Below are 21,103 nucleotides of genomic sequence, written 5' to 3' on the forward strand. Positions count from 1 at the left end.
ATTCTCTCACCCTCCCGTGCTTCTGACTGTACCCAGTGCTTGTATAAATAAATAAATAAATAAACAAACAAACAAATAAATAAATAAATCTTAAAAAAAAAAAAAACAACAAATAGGACTATATCAAACTAAAATTTTTCTGCATAGCAAAGGAGACAAAATGAAAAGGAAACTTGTGGAACAGGGAAAATATTTGCAAACTATATGTCCAGAAATAATATTAATGTATATAAATAGATGCTTACTGTCACTAATCCTCATGAAAATGCAAATTAAAAGAACTTTCAGATATCACCTTGTACCTTTTAGGATGTCTGTTATCAAAAAGATAAGATAAGAAATAATATATGTTGGCATGGACATGATGAAAAGGAGTCCTTGTGCATTATTATTAGAAATGTAAACTGATACAACCATTATGGAAACAGTATGGAGATTTCTAAAATATTAAAATGAAAATTGAATCACCATATGATCGAGTAATCCCACTTTTGGCATATATCCAAAGAAGGCAGAATCACTCTCTTGAGGAGATAGTTGTACTCCTCTGTTCATTGCAACATTAGTCACAATGGCCACAATACAGAAATAACCTGTCTACTGGTATATAAAACAGATAAAATGAGGTACGCATGTATGTATGCACACACACACAAACACACACACATTGTTTTACCATAAAAAGAAGGAAATCCTATCGTTTGCTAAATGAAATAATCCAGACAGAAAAATAAATATTACATGATTTTTTTATGTTGGACACTAAAAAAAATCAGGTTCATATAAATGAGAGGGTGGTTGCCAGGTGCTGGGAGGTAGATGGAGTAAAAATGGGGAGTAACTGGTCAGAGGGTACATACTTTTATTTCAGAACTTAAAATGTGTAAGTTTTGAGGATCTAATGTACAGAATGGTGACTATAGTCAATAATTCTGTAATATACATGTGAAGCCTGCTAAACTTAAGTGTACTCACAAAAAATATCTATTCCTCTGAACTGAAATATTATTTAAGTCTATGAATCAAAAAGACTAACTTCATTAACCCAAGAAAGGCAATGAAAAAATGACCCAAGTGAATTATTAGCAACACTCAGGAAAAAACAGTTTACCTATGAAACAAGAAAATTTGGTCTGTCCTCAAATTTCTCTTCTGCAAAACTGAATGCCAGAGAACAACATGGAATTTTAAAGGAAAAAAATTTGTGAATTGAAAATTCCACATCAACCAATTTATTGTTCTAATATGTGAGAGACAGAAGACATTCCTGGGTTATAAGGACTTGGAAAATATTGCAGCCAAGTGCTCTTCTTGGAATAAAAAAAGAATCAATGATGCTATTCAAGTGATAGAAATATAAATCAAAATAAAGGTTCTGGTGCTGCGCACTGAAACTAGTTAAAGATGTTCTATTAACACAGCTGAATACAAACTCAAATACCTCAAAAAATAATTGCTAAGGATCTGCTCTGTAGATCCTTCTGCAGGCACTCCTCTAAGGATAGCAGAAATAAAAGTTAGCAAGGTAGACTGTACCCTGACTTGCTGGAACTATATTCTAATGGATGAGCAGGTATTAAAAGACAAGAGTTTCAGACAGTGATCAGCATGCTGAGAAAAATAGAAGAGGAACTTAAACAAGACTGCAATTTCTACTGCAGACCTCTAAAACAGACTTTTCTAAGGAGCAGTGACATAACAGAGAAAGGACATTAAAAATAATTTAAAAAAATATGAAAATCTTAAAGAAGAATGTTGCAAGTACCAGAGGTAAGAGAGAGCTTGCCATGCTCCAGCATCAGCAGGGAGGGAACAATGAGAAAAATTCAGTGAGCAGGGGGAGCTGCAGAAGTCTGTAGTGGTAAAATGCTCAGGGACCACAAAGCATTTGGCAATTTAGACTTTGGATTTTATCCTATGGCAGCTGGAAAACCAATGCAGATTTAAGTAGGGCACTGATAATCATTTAACAGCTTTGAAAAGGTTAGGAAAGAGCAAGGTGGTGGCCAGACACTGGCCGAGGAGGGTAAGGGTGGGGAGAGGGGAAGAAATTTTTGTCAAAGGTTACAAACTTCCAGCTATAATATGAGTAAGTCTGGGTATCTAATGTGCTAGTGACCAGAGTTAACAATAATTTAAAGTTGTTACTAAAGTAGATCTTAATGGTTCTTACACAAAAAGAAATGGTGATTATATGAGGTGATGAAGGTTTACTTAGCTCTGTTGTGGTAATCATTTTGCAGTATGTGTTATCGAATTATTATCTTGTCCACCTTCAATGTCCACAACGTTGTATGTCAATTATCGCTCAATAAAGCTGGGAGAAAAGAAGTCACTTTGCAGTTGTATAGGAAATAGATTGTAGGTGTCAGGAAGATCAATTGAAAAGCTGTAACAGTAACTGTCTTTATGTTTTCATATTAATATAGCAAAACTCAAGCATCATGCAAGGAAATTCAGAAATAAGGATTTAGAATTTTGTATTGATTCTGAAGAAGGCTAAATTTACTGTATTTTGATGACTAAAGAAATATGTGTTCAAGTACTACTTTGATCAGCTTAAAAGATAGGTACTAGTAAAATTTAAAATAGACTGCTTGAATTCCAAATAACACAGATAAAATAGAGAAAACATAAGTTCTACTTTAAGTGCCAACAGGAGCAAAGGTAAACGCAACATGTTTAAATCAGGCCAAACTGGGGAACTCAGAACTGCAAGGTGGCCCTGTACCTACAAAGCAACAGCAATTACTCAGCTTCACACATGCTTTGCCAGATTTCTCTGTTCAATACAAGTAGATGGAACACTAAAGATTTTATGTAAAACTTACAAATTTGTAAAGTCCAATGCAAATCAAAAATCCCATCAACCTTCCCTAGTTGATATTAAAAAGGAATAGATTTAATTTGTTGGCATATTTTGGCAAAATCACTCCACCATAATGAATAATTGAAAACCCCAAAACACCAAAGAAATAGAAAAATCAGAATATATCAAACAAAGCTAAAGAAGTAAGTCTTATTTTTCTATTTAACATACTCATCAAAATTCTCTAATGATTTTTAAAATAAAAAATACTGAGTTTAAAAAGATTAGTTTTATTTATATCCACTTATTTTGACATTAAAAAATAACTGAATTCAATGATTTTATACTGGTGTAAGATTCACTGAAAACCAAAGCCAAAATATTGAAAATTAAAATATGGGTAAAGTTAATAAGTTCAGTGCTGCCAGGGTTCAAGTATCCCACCATAAGATTTAAGATTTGGCCATGTCAGTAAATATCAAGTCAGATTGTGAATTTGTCAATGAACTATTGGATGAGATGATCCTACACTTCAGTTACCACAGAAGTCAGAAAAAAAGGGCTCTAAAACATTACAAACAACAAATACTCTAATCACAGACAACCAGTCAAATGAATGGCAAATGGTCTGGTAAACTAAGTGGTGCTATCAAGGTAAGCTTCCTTGGAAGGTCATGAGAAGTACTTTTGTGCACAAAAGGAAAGTGCACTTAACTGAGTTATGAAAATTAAGATTTAATTTATTGAAATTATGGCTTAAAAAACTCTATCCCCTTTACATGTGGAAGGTTGAATAAATCTGTCAAAGATATTCACATCTCAATCCCCAGAACCTATAGCTTTATTACATAGCAAAAGGGATTTTGCAAATGTGATTAAATTAAGGAGCTTAAAAAGATTACCCGGTATTATCTAGTGGGTTCAATGTAATCACAGGTCCTTATAAGAGGGAGGCGGGAGATTCAAAGCCAGAGAAGGAGATTTAAAGACAGAAGCAAGGATTACAGTCAAAGGGGAATGGGAAGATGCTGTGCTGCTGTCTGGAAAATGGAGACAGGTGCCAACAGCCCAGGCATGCAGGTGGAACGCTAAGAAGTAGCCTTTATCTAGGGCTTCCGGAAAGAATGTAGCCTCTAAATGTGTTTAATGTCTAAAACACCTTTTGGACTTCCAGCCTCCAGAACTGAAAGATAATAAACCTGTATTCTTTTTTTTTTTATGTTTAATATATTTTATTTTATATAATTATTATATCATTTTTTCATATTTGCGCAATGTATGCATTTTCGTTTTGGTTATATTCCCCATACAATTGCACCCCCCCCCTTTATTTTGACTCTAATCCTTCCTCTCCTCCTCCCAATACCCGTCCCCCACCTGTTGTGTGTCTCTGGTTTACAGTAGCTTGCTGATTTTGATTTTTCCTTTATTATAATTAGTCTTTTTCCTGGTTCCTTATTTGGGTTTTCTAAATTCCTGCTATGAGTGAGACCTTAAAGAATACAGGTTAAAGAAAAATACCGGATGGTCTCACTCATAAACCTGTATTCTTTAAGCCACTGAGTCTGTACTAATTCATTCCCCTAGCAACAGAAAGATGTGGTACATATATACCATGGAATATTACTCAGCATTCAAAAAAGATAAACACATGCAATTTGCAGCAACATGGATGGCACTGGAAGGGATCATGCTCAGCGAAATAAGCCAGAAAGAAAAAAGAAAAATACCGGATGGTCTCACTCATAGCAGGAATCTAGAAAACTTAAATAAGGGACCAGGAAAACGAATAACTATAAGAAAGTGAAAATCAAAATCAACAAAAAACTACGAACCAGAGACACTTTTAAGGGGGCGGGGGTGGGAGGGGAGAAATTGGGGTCAGAATGGGGGGGCTGCAATTGTATAGGGAATATAAAAATAAAATTTATTATTAAAAAAAAAAGAATCTTAATCTGGCAAATTTTAAGTATCATTTTCAAAAGAACAATTAATTTACCCAATGGTAACTTTGAAATCACCCATTAAAAAAAACCCAGTCAATGAAACTATCATAAATAAGTGCAACCCCATTTATAAATCCAAAATATTCTATTTTTTAGCCATTTTGATTTTGTCATTTGAAACCACAGGTTTGGATGGGAAGGAAATTTCTTACTTTGATCTCCACCACAGGCATGTGGAGATTCTCTTTTTAATTAAGACATTTTAATGGACTTGGGTAGCATAACAGTTTTTTAAAACTTATTTCCTGCTGTGTGGGAATGCCGATGCATGTGACTTCCAATCCCACAAGGTCAAAAATTCTGGATTTTCTTCATTCTCATTCATTTCTCCTTACACAAGTTATTATCTTCCTGAGCTCATTCTTTCTAATACCTTAATCCAACAGCAAATAATCAGTATGTGATAAGTCTTGGTCTTCTTTTTTATTATAATTTTTTACTGATGTAACATTACAAAACAACATTATGTAAGTTTTGGTGTGTATTATCCCCTGGATTTTTCTAACCTCTTCCTTTAGAGTTACAGTTTCCCTAGGTAGTTTGTTTTGGTAGACAGAATAGCAGAGAATTTGCCAAAGGTTTTGATTTCATATAACTCTGTCTTCATATTTTCAGTCCCCAACATCTGTTTTTTTTTTCTCTGCTTAACACTTTGTGTTAAATGAGTTTTGAATATTTAGTTTTTTGTTACAACAGTCTGACTTCAAGGTAATAATTTCTGCATTATTTATTATTATTATTATTATTATTATTATTATTATTATTATTATTAGTGTTAGGGCAACACTAACCACTGTAACAAATAAATGCTAAAATTTCAACAACTTAATCCAATAGAAAATTCTCTCTCTCATGTGACTGAGCCAAGTGTGCCTGATGTGTGGAGGCTTTCCTCCTTAGAGTAAGTCATTAATCTAGGCTCCCTCCACCTGGTAACTCCATAGCCAAGGTTTCAGTAGAAGAAAAAGAATATGGAAAAACACACTGACTTTTAAAAAAATATGTCCCCAAAGTAAAACACATCATTTTTGTTTGCTTTCCATTGGTGAGAATTCAACCATGCCTGATGTAAAAGGGACTAGGAAATGCAGTCTCTGGCAGACACCATGATAATTTTATATAACAGTAAGAGAAAAATAAATTGTGTTGGTCAGGAACATATCTTTGTTAGGGGTGACTGTAGTTTTAAAAAATTAATATTTTTATTTGGAAGTTCGTTAAAGGAGAAGGCTGTGTCTTATTCATCTTTTCATTACCCTTGGGTTATTTGCCTTTTAAAAAGCCACAGCAGAAATGTTGAATAAATAATACTGATTCACTTTTTATTTACTTGATATCATCAGATAGTAAGCCATGAATACTTATAGACATATATGAACATGTGATTTTTACTCTTGGCAAAATTGCAGTTTTAGATACATAAAGTGATATACTCCATCACAAAGAAAGTCTGATAGCAGAGAAAGGGATTTGGAATGAGACAGACTCCGTCTGCAGCCTAACTTGAACACTAAGTGACAATGAAAATCTGAACACTTAATATCTCTGTGTTGGTGTCATCATTTTTAAGGTGGGGAAACAATACCCACATTGGAATAAACTGTGGATTATGGTTCCTAAAAGTGTTTGACATATAATATATATTCAATAAGCGGTAGCGACTCTTGTTTTAGCATAAGATTTAAATCAGGAACATGGGAATTAAAACTAGAATGAACCACAAATGCTTTCTTATTAAATTGTGTGGCCTAAGTGGATCTGTTTCAAGAGCTTACTGTGGCATTTTTAAAAATTAAACCCTGTGATAAATGGCCTGTTTCCTGAATAACCTAGAAACCATAAAGATTCCATCTGCTATTTCTAAGTATATATATAAGAGAATTCTTCATTTGCCAAGTCTAAATGTCAAAGTTTAAAGATCCTAGCCAAGTGTAACTAGAGAGATGGAAAGGAACTTTCTGCAGTTAACAGAGATAAGGTAATACATAGGTAAAATAAATAGGTCTACATTTTTTTCCCCACAACAAATGGATAAAAAAGAAAAAGGAAAAGAAAATTATTGGAAGAGTAAAGCTACTGAGTAGAAATGACCTTCTAATTAAGTAGTTTGTCACCACATAACCTCAGTCATTATTATTTAGTCATTAATACAGTTAAAAATGATGAAATTAATTACTTATCAAGTTTTTTTTTTTTTATCTTTCTCCAACATTTTCATTTTGCACAATCTGAAACCTATGGAAAAGTTGAAAAACACAATATAATGAACACATATATACCCTGCACTAGATGCATCTTTTTTGAACCATTGATAAAATACACACATCATAAACTCCATCTGTGCATATTTCAGCACGTCTGTTAAGCATGAGAACATTTTTTCTACTTATGCATATTGTCATCATAAGCCCCATATATTTAGCGTTGATTTCAAAAATATTGTCGTATATACAGTTAACATTCAGACTTCCCCTTTAGCCTAAATAAAGTCTTATGGTCATGTCAGTTTCAATCTAAGATCCAATCAAATTTCAATTTGCATTAAAGTTCTGTCTAGGTCCTCCCCGGTGGCGCAGCAGTTGAACACTGGGTTCCGAAGCTGCCTGCAGCTTCTGCAGCGCCTGTTCGATTCCCGGCTGCGGGGTGAGGGTCCCACATGGCGTGCAGACCTCTCCTGCTGTCTGCTGCTCCCCTTGGCAGTGTACTTCGTCAGTCTGCCTGTTCTGTTCCCTGCTCTGGCTCTGGTGAATTCTCTTACCCTTCCACGCTTCTGACTGTACCCAGTGCTTGTCTAAATAAATAAATAAATAAATCTTTAAAAAAAATTAAAAAAATAAAGTTATGCCTATACAAACCTAGAATTTTTGGCCAACTCTTTTTCATTGCTTTTTCTTCTGTCTTTCCCCTCTTCCTTCATCCCCTCAACTCCCTCTTCCTCACCTTACTTCTTTTTGTCATTCATGACATTGATGTCTTTATAGTCTGGCAAACCTGTTTCATAGAACACCCCACTATCTAGAGTTGTCTAATTATTTTTTCTTAATTATACACACCTTAAAAATTTTGTGCCAAAAAAAGTTATAAATGATACTGTATACTTCCCTATGCCATATCAGGAAATGCAAATTGTTATATTTTCTCACTATTAGGTTAAGGTCATATGCATGAAAGTATTCCATTACAAAGGATCTTTTTCTCTCTTTATAATTAACAAGTAATCTCTGGAGTAATTCTCTGACCATGTATGAATAGCCTGTTCCTGAGATATTTTACCCAATCATTGCAGTATTCACGGATAATGCAAGCCTTCATCAATCATTACAGACAAAGATGCTTGAAAATAGTGATTCTTCGATTTCTATTATCTAATTGACATTATCTGGCATTCTTCTACGAGTAAGAGGTTTCCTTCCTCCTCTTCCTATTTTTTTCTTTAAGTTGGAGTTATAATTCTTAATGTTGACAGTATCCAACATTTCTTTTTATTTTCTTTTTTTTTTAACCAAATCAATTCTTTGATTGAATATGCAATTCATTTTTTTTTAAAATAATAAATTTTATTTTTATATTCCCCCATACAATTGCAAACGCCCCATTCTGACCCAATCTTCCCCTCCCGCCCCCACCCCCCAAAAGTGTCTCTGGTTCATAGTTTTTTGTTGATTTTGATTTTCACTTTCTTATATTCATTTTCTTGGTCCCTTATTTAAGTTTTCTAGATTCCTGCTATGAGTGAGACCATCTGGTATTTTTCTTTTTCTTTTTGCTTATTTCGCTCAGCATGATCCCTTCCAGCGCCATCCATGTTGCTGCAAATTGCATGTGTTTATCTTTTTTGAATGCTGAGTATATTCATGGTATATATGTACCACATCCTCTTGATCCAGTCATCTATTTTTGGGCATTTGGGTTGTTTCCAAAGCTTAGTTATTGTATACAGTGCTGCTATAAACATAGGGGTGCAGGTGTTCTTTGGAATTGATGTTTCTGTGTCTTTTGGGTAAATACCTAGGAGTGGAATTGCTGGATCATATGGAAGCTCTGTGTTTAGTAGGTCCAGAAATCTCCACACAGCTCTCCATAGTGGTTGGACCAGTTTGCACTCCCACCAACAGTGCAGAAGAGTTCCTTTTTCTCCACACCCTCGCCAACATTTGTTGTTGCTAGTTTTTTTAATATGTGCCATTCTCACTGGTGTGAGATGGTATCTCATGGTAGTTTTGATTTGCATTTCCTGATTACAAGTGATGTTGAACATTTTTTCATATGTCTGTTGGCCATTTGCATTTCCTCTTCAGAGTAGTTTCTTTTTAGCTCTTCTGCCCATTTTTTGACTGGATTATCTTGTTGTTGTGCTGAGTCTCATCAGCTCTTTGCAGATTTTTGTGATCAGTCCTTTATCATTAGTGTTGGGTGCAAAAATGTTCTCCCAGTTGGTGGGGTTTCTCTTTGTTTTTGTTATTGTCTCTTTTGCTGTGCAGAAGCTCTTTAATTTGATGTAGTCCCAGCTGTTTATCTTTGCCTTCACTATCACTGCTTTGGGTGATGTGTCTGTAAAGATGTCTTTGATGTGCAAATCCCGTAGTGTTTCGCCTATATTTCCTTCTATGTATTTTATGGTTTCAGGTCTTATGTCTAGTTCTTTAATCCATTTTGAGTTGATTTTTGCGTATGGTGTGAGGTAGTGGTCAAGCTTCATTCTTTTGCATGTAGCGAACCAGTTTTCCCAGCACCATTTATTGAACAATCTTTCTTTGCTCCAATGCATAGTCTTTGCTCCTTTGTCAAAGATTAGTTGACCATAAATCTGTGGGTTTATTTCTGGATTTTCTATTCGATTCCATTGGTATGTATGTCTGTTCTTGTTCCAATACCATGCAGTTTTGATGATTATGGCTTTGTAGTATAGTTTGAAGTCTGGGAGTGTGATGCCTCCATTTCCTTCTTTTTTTTTCAGTAGAGCTTTGGCTATTCGGAGTTTTTGGTGATTCCATATGAATTTCATCAATAATTGTTCTATTTCTTTGAAGAATGACATTGAAATTTTGATTGGAATAGCATTGAATCTGTATATTGCTTTTGGTAGGATGGCCATTTTAATAATGTTTATTCTTCCAATCCATGAGCAGGGGATGTCTTTCCATTTCTTTGTGTCTTCTTCTATTTCTTTTAACAGTGTTTTATAGTTTTCTTTGTATAGGTCCTTTACCTCTTTTGTTAGATTTATTCCCAGATATTTGATTTTTTTTGTTTCGATAATAAAAGGGATGTTTTTTTTGATTTCTTCTTCTTCAGATTTGTTGTTTGTGTATAGGAAGGCTACTGACTTTTGCGTGTTGATTTTGTATCCTGCCACTTTACTGAACTGATTGATGAGTTGAATTAGTTTTTCTGTTGACTTTTTGGGGTTCTGTATGTATATTATCATATCATCTGCAAATAGTGATAGTTGACTTCTTCTTTTCCTTATTTGGATTCCTTGGATGTCTTTCTCTTGTCTTATTGCCCTGGCTAGGACTTCCAGTATTATATTGAAAAGCAGTGGTGAGAGTGGACATCCTTGTCTTATTCCAGATCTTAATGGAATTGCTTTCAGCTTTTCACCATTGAGAATGATACTGGCTGTTGGCTTGTCATAGATGGCCTTTATGATGTTGAGGTATGTTCCTTGTATCCAAGAATTTCAAGGGCTTTCATGAATGGGTGTTGCACTTTGTCGAAAGCTTTCTCAGCATCTATTGATATTATCATATGGTTTTTATATTTCTTTTTGTTGATGTATTGGATAACGTTGATTGATTTTCGGATGTTGAACCATCCTTGTGTCCCTGGAATGAATCCAACTTGGTCGTGGTGAATTATCTTATGGATACATTGTTGGATTCTGATAGCTAAAATTTTATTGAGGATTTTTGCATCAGTGTTCATTAGGGAGATTGGCCTATAGTTTTCCTTTTTTTGTTGTCCTTATTCGGTTTTGGTATTAGTGTAATATTGGCTTCATAGAACGTGTTTGGTATTGTCCCTTCCTTCTCAAATTTTTGGAAGAGTTTGTGAAGGATAGGCACTAATTCGTCTCTGAATCTTTGGTAGAATTCATTTGTAAATCCATCAGGTCCTGGGCTTTTGTTTTTGGGAGGTTTTTGATTACCATTTCAATTTCGCTCATTGTAATTGGTCTGTTTAGGTGTTTTATTTCTTCTTTATCTAGCTTTGAGTGATTGTAGAGTTGTAGGAATTTGTCCATCTCCTCTAGATTGTTGAACTTGTTTCCATATAGCTGTTCATAGTAGTTACTGATTATTCTTTTGATTTCTGCTGTGTCCGTTGTGATTTCTCTCTTTCATTGATGATCCTGTGTATTTGTGCTTTCCCTTTTTTCCTTTGTGAGCCTGGCTAGGGGTTGTCTATTTTATTTATTTTTTCAAAGAACCAGCTCTTGGTTTCATTGATCTTTTGGATTGTTTTTTTAGTTTCAATTTCATTTATTTCTGCTTTGGTTTTTATTATTTCTTTTATTCTACTGGTTTTGGGGTTTTTTTGTTGTTCTTTTTCTAGATCTTAAAGCTTCGAGATTAGGTTGTTTCTTTGAGTTCTTTCTTGTTTTTTGATGTGAGCTTCTATTGCTATATATTTTCCTCTTATTACTGCTTTTGTTGCATCCCATAACATTTAGGATATTGGTGTCCTCCTTGTCATTCAATTCAAAGAATTTTTTAATTTCTTCTTTGATCTCCTCGTTAGTCCAGTGGTCTTCCAGTAGTGTGGTTTTTAATCTCCATGAGGTAGGATAGTTCCTTGCCTTCTTTTTATGGTTTATTTCTAGTTTGATGCCTTCGTGGTCAGAAAAGATGGTTGATATGATTTCAATCTTGGTGTATCTGTTGATGTTTGTCTTGTGCCCCAGTATGTGATTGATCCTGGAGAATGATCCATGTGCGCTTGAGAAAAATGTGTACTCCGTTTTTTTTGGGTTTAGTGTTCTATAGATGTCTGTTAAGCCCAAATGGTCTAGGTCCTTATTTAGAGCTTTAGTTTCTTTACTTATTTTTTGTCTTATTGATCTATCCATTGTTGATAGTGGTGTGTTGAAGTCTCCCACTACGTATGTGTTTTCTCTGATGTCTTTTTTCAGAGAGGACAACAGTTGTCTGATATATTTTGGTGCTCTTTCGTTTGGTGAGTATATGTTAATGAGTGTTATTTCTTCTTGAAGTATTGTCCCCTTGATCATAATGTAGTGACCATTGGGGTCTCTTTTTATTTTTTTGAGTTTGAAGTCTGTTTTATCTGATATAAGTATAGCTGTTCCTGCTTTCTTTTTTGGCCCATTTGCTTGTAGGATTGTTTTCCGTCCTTTGACTTTGAGCCTATTTTTATCTTTTGTAGCTAAATGTGTTTCCTGGAGACAGCAAAAGGTTGGGTTTTGTTTCTTAATCCAGGCTGCAACTCTGTGTCTTTTTATTGAAGAGTTTAGTCCATTTACATTTAGAGTTAATATTGATATGTTAGCATCTGTATTTGCCATTGTGTTTGTCTTTCCTTTGATTTTATTTATTTATTCTTTTAATAACTTTTTTTTTTTTTTGGTCTTTTTTCGTTGTTATTCGTCCCTCTGAGGTTCTGGCTTTAGGATTCCTTGTAGTATTTTTTGGAGTGGGGGTTTAGTCGTAATGAAATTCCAGAGTTTCTCTTTGTCTGGGAAGGTCCATATTCTTTCTTCATGGAGGAAAGAGCTTTGCGGGATAGAGTATTCTTGGTTGGCATCTGTTTTTCTTGGAGTCTGTTGACTATGTCGCTCCACTCTCTCCTTGCCCGTAGTGTTTCTTCAGAGAAGTCTGATGTCAGCCTGATTGGTTTTCCTTTGAATGTTATCTGTTTCTTCCCTCTTGTCAGCTTCATTATTTTTTCCTTGTCCTGGATTCTTGGGAGCTTTACTATTATGTGTCTTGCTGTGTTTTTCCTTTCGTCGTGGAAGTTTGGTGTTCTTCTTGCTTCTTGTATATCAATTTTCAGCTCCTTCTTCGCATTTGGGAAGTTCTCTTCAATTATCTCCTGGAATATTTTCTCTGTTCCTACATCTCTCTCCTCTCCTTCTGGAATTCCTATAACTCTTATATTTCCTTTCCTCATGGAGTCAGATAGTACCCAAAGTCTTTCTTCATTCTTTTTCCTTCGTACTTCTCTTTCCTTTTCTGTTTTGGTTCTTTTTATTTCTGTGTCTTCAAGAGTACTTATTCGTTCTTCCATTTCATCTATTCTGGTTTCATTGCTTTTCCCAGAGTTCTTTAGTTCCTCCATTAATTCTTTGATCTCCTGCATTTCTTTTACTTCCCTCTTTAGGGACTCAATTTCATTCTTCTGACCATTGTTTTCCCTCTTTACGGACTCAATTTCCTTCTTCTGATCTATCACTTTTTTAATCATGGCAATTTTAAATTCTCTTTCTGAAAGGCTCAGAAGTTCTTCCAATTTGCTGTCGTTGCAATCTGGGGAGTGGTTTTCTTTTTGTGGTGTGCTTCTTTCCTGAGGAGTTGTTAGGTTGCGTGTGGTTCTTCTACTCCCTACTGTCTGTTTTCTAATTTGTCGTATGCATTGGGAAACTGTGTTGCTCGGACTGGCTGGCATCTTGGGTGAACTTCTCTGCTCCCCTCTGGCTCCTCCAGGAGCCATCTCTGGCTTCTGGGGGAGCTTTCTGCTGGTTTTAGGCAGTTTTTACTGAAGAAATGTCCCTGTTCTAAAATGGCGAAGTGGGATGCAGTCCCTGCTCCTCCGGTTTCAGGCACACTCTTCTGCGCACCCAGTCTGCCCCGGACGTGGGTGCCTGCTCCCTCTGTGGGCTCAGACTGCTGGTCGGAAGGGGCCTGGCGTGGGCTAACTTCCCGGCTGGCCACTGGGTCCTCCAGAAGCCTTCTGCCCTTTTCAAGCAGTCTTAAGAAATTTCCTGTTCTATGGGGTGTTAGTGACTTTTTTTTCTGGTTGCTAGGTGGCGCCAGAGATCTCTCCTATTGTCCTTGGGGGGCTGTTTTTCGCCTCCCCCACCCCGTGGGACAGGGAATAGAGCGGGAATGGTAGGGTAAACCTCAACAGCTTTGGGGTGCTGTGTCTGCCTTGTGCCCCACCGTCGTGGAGAACCCACACCCCGAATTTTCGTGCCCTGGGTCTCAGTTCAAAGCCCTCAGTTCCAGGACACGGGCTGTAGCCCAGTTCAGTGGCGCGGGAATGGCGCCTTTTGCACCCCGCTCCCATGCCTGGGCGCCTGGTTCCTGCTCACTCAGGGAGGGACTTTCACCCCCGTGAGGGCCTCCGCGCGTCTCCCTGCAAGCCTAGGTTGCAGGCGCGGGGACCTGAGTATCCCACATTTCTTTAGTGACAGCCCCTTTAAGCTAAATCCTGAATGTTTGTTTTACATCTTTCCATCAATTTTGGAGAACTACTTACTTTTTAAAGTTTTGTTTTTTAATATGGACTAATTATTTGATGATAAACATTTCATATCACCAGTTTTGCTCTTTCATCTAACCTGAATATATTAAATTATTGAGACACATAATAATGATTATGCTCAAGCAAATCTGAGTTAAATAAATGCTGAATCTATAACCTCAAACTGGGTACACTCATGGGTAAGTAACATCCTCTTTAAATCTCAGTGTTCTCATTTATAAAATTGAGGTAAATATCACTGGATTGTTTGGAAGATTAAGTAAGATGATACATAAGCAGCATTAGCACATCAATTGATATTTTAACTAATAAATGCTAGTTATTCTAAGATTACATAACATTGTTAGTTGCCATGGTCAGCAGAAAATTGCAACTCACACATATTCCTTTTTATTTTCTTAAATAATTGGTGTCATCTAACTTTTATACTAGATTTATCACAGTAATTCTGTACCGAATAATTGTATCATTAATTTAAAGAAAACTAAACTAAACTAAAATAACAAAACACCAACTCAAATCACAGGTGATCTTTAAATATTGACTGCAAAATATTCCATTTTATACTCCATATTATTTCACTAAACTTCATATTCAATAGAAAAGCAGCACCAACTATTTTCACCACTTGATGAATGTCTCCACAGGAAAACTGGGTCAGTTAAAGCAATAATAAATTGACTCATTGTCACAGTGGTTTACTTTCCTAAGAGCTAAACCTTGTGGGAATTTAGGAATGTCTCCAACAAATCCCCAAATATTTTGTTCAAAATCAATTTATATTTTATTCCCCTTGCTACAAATAGAATGAAACTGTTTTTGATTGAGGTAACATTGGTTTACAGAGTTGTTTGTGTTCTAGAGATAGAGAAAACAATGTTCAGAAGCTTTTTAGTTTGATACAGTCCCGACTGCTTATATTTTCCTTTGTTTTCCTTGTTGTTGGAGATGAACCCACAAAGACATCTCTGAACTTTATGTTGTGGGGTGTTTGCCTATGTTTTCTTCTATACGTTTTATGGTTTCTGGTCTTACATACAAGTCTTTTATTAGTTAATTTGTGTGTATGGTGTGAGATTGTGTTCTAGTGTCATAGAAACAAACAAGTGCCTATCCTTCATAAACTCTTTCAAAAAATTAAGAAGGAAGGGATAATATCAAACACATTCTAGGAAGCCAACATTACACTAATACCAAAACTAAACAAGGCCAACACACAAAAAAGAAAACTACAGGCCAATCTCTCTAATGAACACTGATGCAAACATTCTCAATAAAATTTTAGCTATCAGAATCCAACAATGTATCCATAAGATAATTCACCAGGACCAAGTAGGATTTATTGCAGGCACACAAGGATGGTTCAACATATGAAAATCAATCAATGTAATCCAACACATCAACAACAAGAAATATATTAAAGAACTAGGCATAAGACCTGAAACCATATAATAGATAGAAGGAAATATAGGTGAAACACTACGTGACATACATCTCAGTAACATCTTTAAAGACACATCACCCAAAGCAGTGATAGTGAAGGCAAAGATAAACAGCTGGGACTACATCAAATTAAAAAGCTTCTGTACAGCAAATGAGACAGTAACCAAAACAAAGAGACACGCCACCGATTGGGAGAAAATTTTTGCACACAACACTAATGATAAAGGACCGATCACAAAAACCTACAAAGAGCTGACAGACTCAATAAAAACAAAGTAAATAACCCAGTCAAAAAATGGGCAGAAGAGCTAATAAGAAACTTCTCCAAAGAGGAAATGCAAATGTCCAACAGGTATATGAAAAAATGTTCAACATCACTTGTAATCAGGGAAATGCAAATCAAAACTACAATGAGATACCATCTACACCAGTGAGAATGGCACATATTAAAAACACTAGCAACAACAAATGTTGGTGAGGTTGTGGAGAAAAAGAAACTCTCCTGCACTGCTGGTGGGAGTGCAAACTAGTCCAACCACTATGGAGAGCTGTGTGGAGATTCTTCAACCTGCTAAAGATGGAGCTTCCATATGATCTAGCAATTCCACTCCTGGGTATTTACCCAAAGGACACAGAATCACTAATTCAAAAGGGCACCTGCACCCCTATGTTTATAGCAGCACTATTTATAATAGCTAAGCTATGGAAATAACACAAATGCCCAAAAATAGATGACTGGATCAAGAAGATGCGGTATATATACACAATGGAATATTACTCAGCAATCAAAAAAGATAAACACATGCAGTTTGTAGCAACAGGGATGGAGCTGGAAGGGATCATGCTCAGCGAAATAAGTCAGAAAGAAAAAGAAAAATACCGGATGGTCTCACTCATAGCAGGAATTTAGAAAACCTAAATAAGGGACCAGGAAAAAGACTAATTAATACAAAGTAAAAATCAAAATCAACAGGCAACTATAAACCAGAGACACACTACAGGGGGCGGGGGTAGGGAATAGGATCAAAACAAGGGGGGTGGGAATTGTATGGGGACTATAACTAGGATGAAAATGCATACATTGTGCAAAAATGAAAAATGATGCAAAAAATGTATAAAATAAAAAAAAATGTGTATTAGCTTTAATTGAAAATTCCATTTCAAGGTACACTAGAGAAACTTTCATGCATTTCTACAGTGACAGGTACAAAAAAGCTAATTTAACAGCATATAATAGTAAAAACTTAGAAGCATCCTAACCATTTTCAATATGATAATGAATATATATATTTTAGCATAATAATTAAATACTCTATAGCAATTAAAAGAGTTATCCATATAAGCAGATGTATATCCCACCAACATAATTATGGTAGGGGATAAAACAAGCTAATACAACTCAAGTGATAACATCACACTATAAAATCTGAACTCATATAAAGCAATATTAATAATATATGTGGAGAAAGCCATTTGTCCTTATGCATATAAATTCATGGGAATTCCACAAATACAGGATAGTAAATAACCAAGGTTGTGGTTAGAGAGAAGTAGGATCAGTAGAAAAATACAAGGATTTTCTATTGCATCTGTAACTTTTTAATTTTTTAACAATAACGGTAAAATTTTCAGAATTTGACAGAATTTACTGTAGCTATTAGGCATTTTTTACTGTAGCTATTAGGCATATAAAACCTAATAACAATTAGGTTTATATAACCTAATAACAATTAGGTTTATATAACCTAATATTAGGTTATATAAACCTAATAAATAATATAACCTAATAAATAATATAAACCTAATATTAGGTTTATATAACCTAATAACAATTAGGTATAATTGTTTTATGCTAACTTTTAAGATCAAAGCAAGTATAAAAGTATATCTTTATGTTTGTCCTTTTAGATGTAATTGGAATATTATGGTAATTTTTAAGATTAAGGCAAGTACAAAAGTAAAGCTTCATGTCTAACCCAAATCTATGATTCTTAATAAAATTATCTTGTTTTTTATAGGAAGTATAAAAATTTAAACAAAAAGTAATTATTTACTATATCACTATAAGTTTTCTTGACATATAATCCTTAGTTCCAACAACAACTTACTTATTATACAGAATCCATATGCCAAGCACTGTTCTGGGTGTGGAGATACAGCAATGAACAGAAAACAAATCACATTTCCCGGTGGAGCTTTCATGACAGTGGAAAGAAACATATTATAAACAAATTAGAAGTCTGGTAGAAATAAATGTAGAGAAAATTCAGGTAGGATAAGGAATCCCAGAGTTGCAAAGTTATATAATGAGCTCAAAGGAGAGCTTATTGAAGCAGTTAACAGGGTAAACAGCTAAAGAAACTGAGGGATAAAGTCATTTCTACACCTGGGGAAAGGATGTTCCTGGCTAGAGCAGTAAATGCAAATATTCTTAAGTGGGAGGGTGTGTCTGAAATGCTCAAAAATTATCAAGAATGCCAGTGTCCCTAGAGTAAAACAAGCTAGAGGAAAAGTTAAGAGATAATGACAGGTCCTCTGACCACCCACAAGTCATGTAACGATTTAGACATTTTCTCTGATTTAGACGAAAATTCTTTTGAGAATTTTGAGACATAATCTGACTTTTAAAACCTTATTCTGGCTATTTCAAGCAACAGCAGAGAAAGAATGAGAGCTAGGAGACAAATGTTAATGCTGTTAGCATAATCCAGTGAGACATGATGGTGGTCTACAGTTCTTTAACTATTTCAAAATGAGGATTTTAAAATACTTCTGTAAATCTCCCATATGATCCAACAATTCCACTCCGAGGTATCTATCTGAAAAATATAAAAACACTAATTCAAAGGGAGAGATGCACTCTTACATTCATTGCAGCACTGTTGACAATAGTCAAGGTGCGGAAACAACCTAAGTGCCCAACAACAGGTGAGTGGATTAAGCATATGTGGTATACACACAATGGAGTACTGCTCATCTTTCTAAAAATATGAACTCCTAGCACTGGCTACAACATGGATACAACTGGAGGGAATTATGTTAAGTGAAATAAATCAAAGAGAGAAAGGCAAATACTGGATGATTTCACTCATATATGGAATATAAAGAAACAAAATAAAGGTACAGCTGAAACTAAACCAAAACAAACCCTAGCAGTAGGACTGTAGAATGAAGACTACCTGAGGGAGAGAGTAGGGATTAGCAGGGTAGGGGCCAGATGGACTATTGGTGCTTTGGTGGTGGTTGTGATACAGTTAACATACATCTGAGAGGTGTGAACCTGTACCCCTAAATCATATATAACATTGTAAGCCAACATTACGTCAATAAAAAATACAACTCAATAAAAATACAATAAAGAAAACCTACTCCTGTAAATCTTCCTTAAAGTCTTTGGAATCATGAAGTCTATTACATTTTTGGACCAACCTATGGAATATGATATTCCAGTGGGTCACAGTAAGATACACGATGGCTGGTGCCTGCACAGTGTAAGGCAGCGTGTTATTAATATTTGATCAGAAAGGCGAAATGAAAAATGGGGAAGAGAGGCCTCCCTGGTGGCACAAGGGGTTAAGTCTCATCAAAATAATGCTATCGGCAGCCACCGCAGCATGAGTTCGATCCCCTATCAGGGAGATAACCCACATGGTCCACATGGCATGGCAGACCTTTCCTGTCTTGCCTGTTGCTCCCTTCAGCAGTGCATTTCAGTCAATCTGCCTGTTCTGCTCCCAACTCTGTCTCTGGTGAATTCTCTCACACACTGCCCCCTGCACCTCTAGTCTGGCCTGCACCCCAGCACTTGTATGCATACATAAATAAATCTTTTTAAAAAAGGAAAAATGAGAAAGAATCTACATAAATAAATCTTTTTAAAAAAGGAAAAATGAGAAAGAATCTTTTCTTTTATTCTTAATCTAAAATAGTTTCAGAGAGTTTGGAAAGTTGCAAGAATGTGCCATGAAATGATGCACTAAATGGTTCTTTCTTCCCATTTTTTTTTTCCTTTTGGATATGTTCATTTGTTTCTGACAAGATAATTAGCATTTGTTTGTGGACTTTTATGAGATGGATTATACTGCTGGGAAAAATTCCTTGTGTCTCTATAAAATGTAGAAAATGATCCTTGTTGGCTAAATGCTCACTGTACTGACCAAGTATTCTCACCCTCTCTGAAAAGGCTTAAGGAAAATTTTGTGTTTGGGGGTTGGTGATTTTGAGGTAAATATCAAATCACTTTGTCCTTGCTCCATGTTTTTTTTGTTTTCCATTGTGGCAGTAAAGAACATAATGTCCACAAGATGAGGTGGCTCCTAAGAGCTCAGAAAATGCCTGTTTACATGAAAACTAAACCAACTGATCCCTAGACCCAAAAAAAGTGTATCCATTTTGAAGTCTGTAAACATGAATCTGTCAATTTGAGGGCATATATCTCTCAGTAGTATTAAATAATTATTGCCTTTTACTTTTTAGTTTATGTAGTAAATCTATAACATATAAATTATTACAAATGCCAATATTAATCTACTTTATGCCACTGACTGCTTAGTCAAAAAATAATTTCCAAATGAATAATTTGATCATTACTATGGCTTATTTATTTCATTCTAGAAGTCTTAAAAATTAATGTTCCAATTATTAATTTAATGTTGTAATTATGGTGTTTCAAGAAGAATGCAAATGACTAAGATTATAGTAATTGACGATCATATTCAGATGATGGTCTCTATTTTGATGCCTGTGGAGCCACAATTCATTGAGACTCCCTGCAGCAGACAAGAAGAGGTCAAACCTTCAGATGTGCTAATGAAGCACATGCTGTCAGCTGGCTATGTGTCGTTTAAGGCTGACAAAGAAAATCTCTCAGCTCTGGGTTACATTTGTAATTAAAATTTTAAGTACTACCTAAAAATCACATATTAAATGCTCACAATATTTTTATTCTCTTTCAAATATTATTCTAGCATTTAAATGCAACTTTCATGTACCCAAGATTTTGAAATAACCAATATGTTTAAATTGCAAATGAAGGTTTTTGAGAAAATTTAGCGAGCCAATCTAAAGTCCCACAAAATAGTTTATAGTCTATCTAAAATGCAATTTTCTACACTGTATTTAATTATCTTCTCATTTGAAATCATTGAAATTAAGCAAAACAGTTTTGTGAAGCTGTATTTACACATGAAAGGTAATTTCAATTACTTTTATTAAAAAATGTGACTATTCTAAAACAATTTGAAAACAATCTATTATGTCCTCAGTCTCAATCATTCATGTGTGGAATGGTCATGTCTCTAGCACCTCTACGTTTGTAACATCAAAAGAAGAATCAGCAGGCACTAACATGAAGATAATTATAATTTTACTTTGGTGAAAGAGAGCTGAGTACTCTGCC

General features: G+C 35.2%; 1 long non-coding RNA gene across 1 annotated transcript in view; it reads right to left on the reverse strand.

Moving 5' to 3' along the window:
* The window catches only part of LOC129145093 (uncharacterized), a 92,817-nt gene extending 74,898 nt beyond the window's left edge, over positions 1-17,919 (reverse strand). The window contains exon 1 of the long non-coding RNA XR_008550151.1: positions 17,814-17,919. This is a non-coding gene — a long non-coding RNA (uncharacterized LOC129145093). The remainder of the gene's footprint in view (positions 1-17,813) is intronic.
* Between the last annotated feature and the right edge of the window lie 3,184 nt (positions 17,920-21,103).

This window comes from Talpa occidentalis, unplaced genomic scaffold, assembly GCF_014898055.3.
Source record: "Talpa occidentalis isolate TD23 unplaced genomic scaffold, MPIMG_talOcc4v2.1 talOcc4.9, whole genome shotgun sequence".
Taxonomy (NCBI): Eukaryota; Metazoa; Chordata; class Mammalia; order Eulipotyphla; family Talpidae; genus Talpa; species Talpa occidentalis.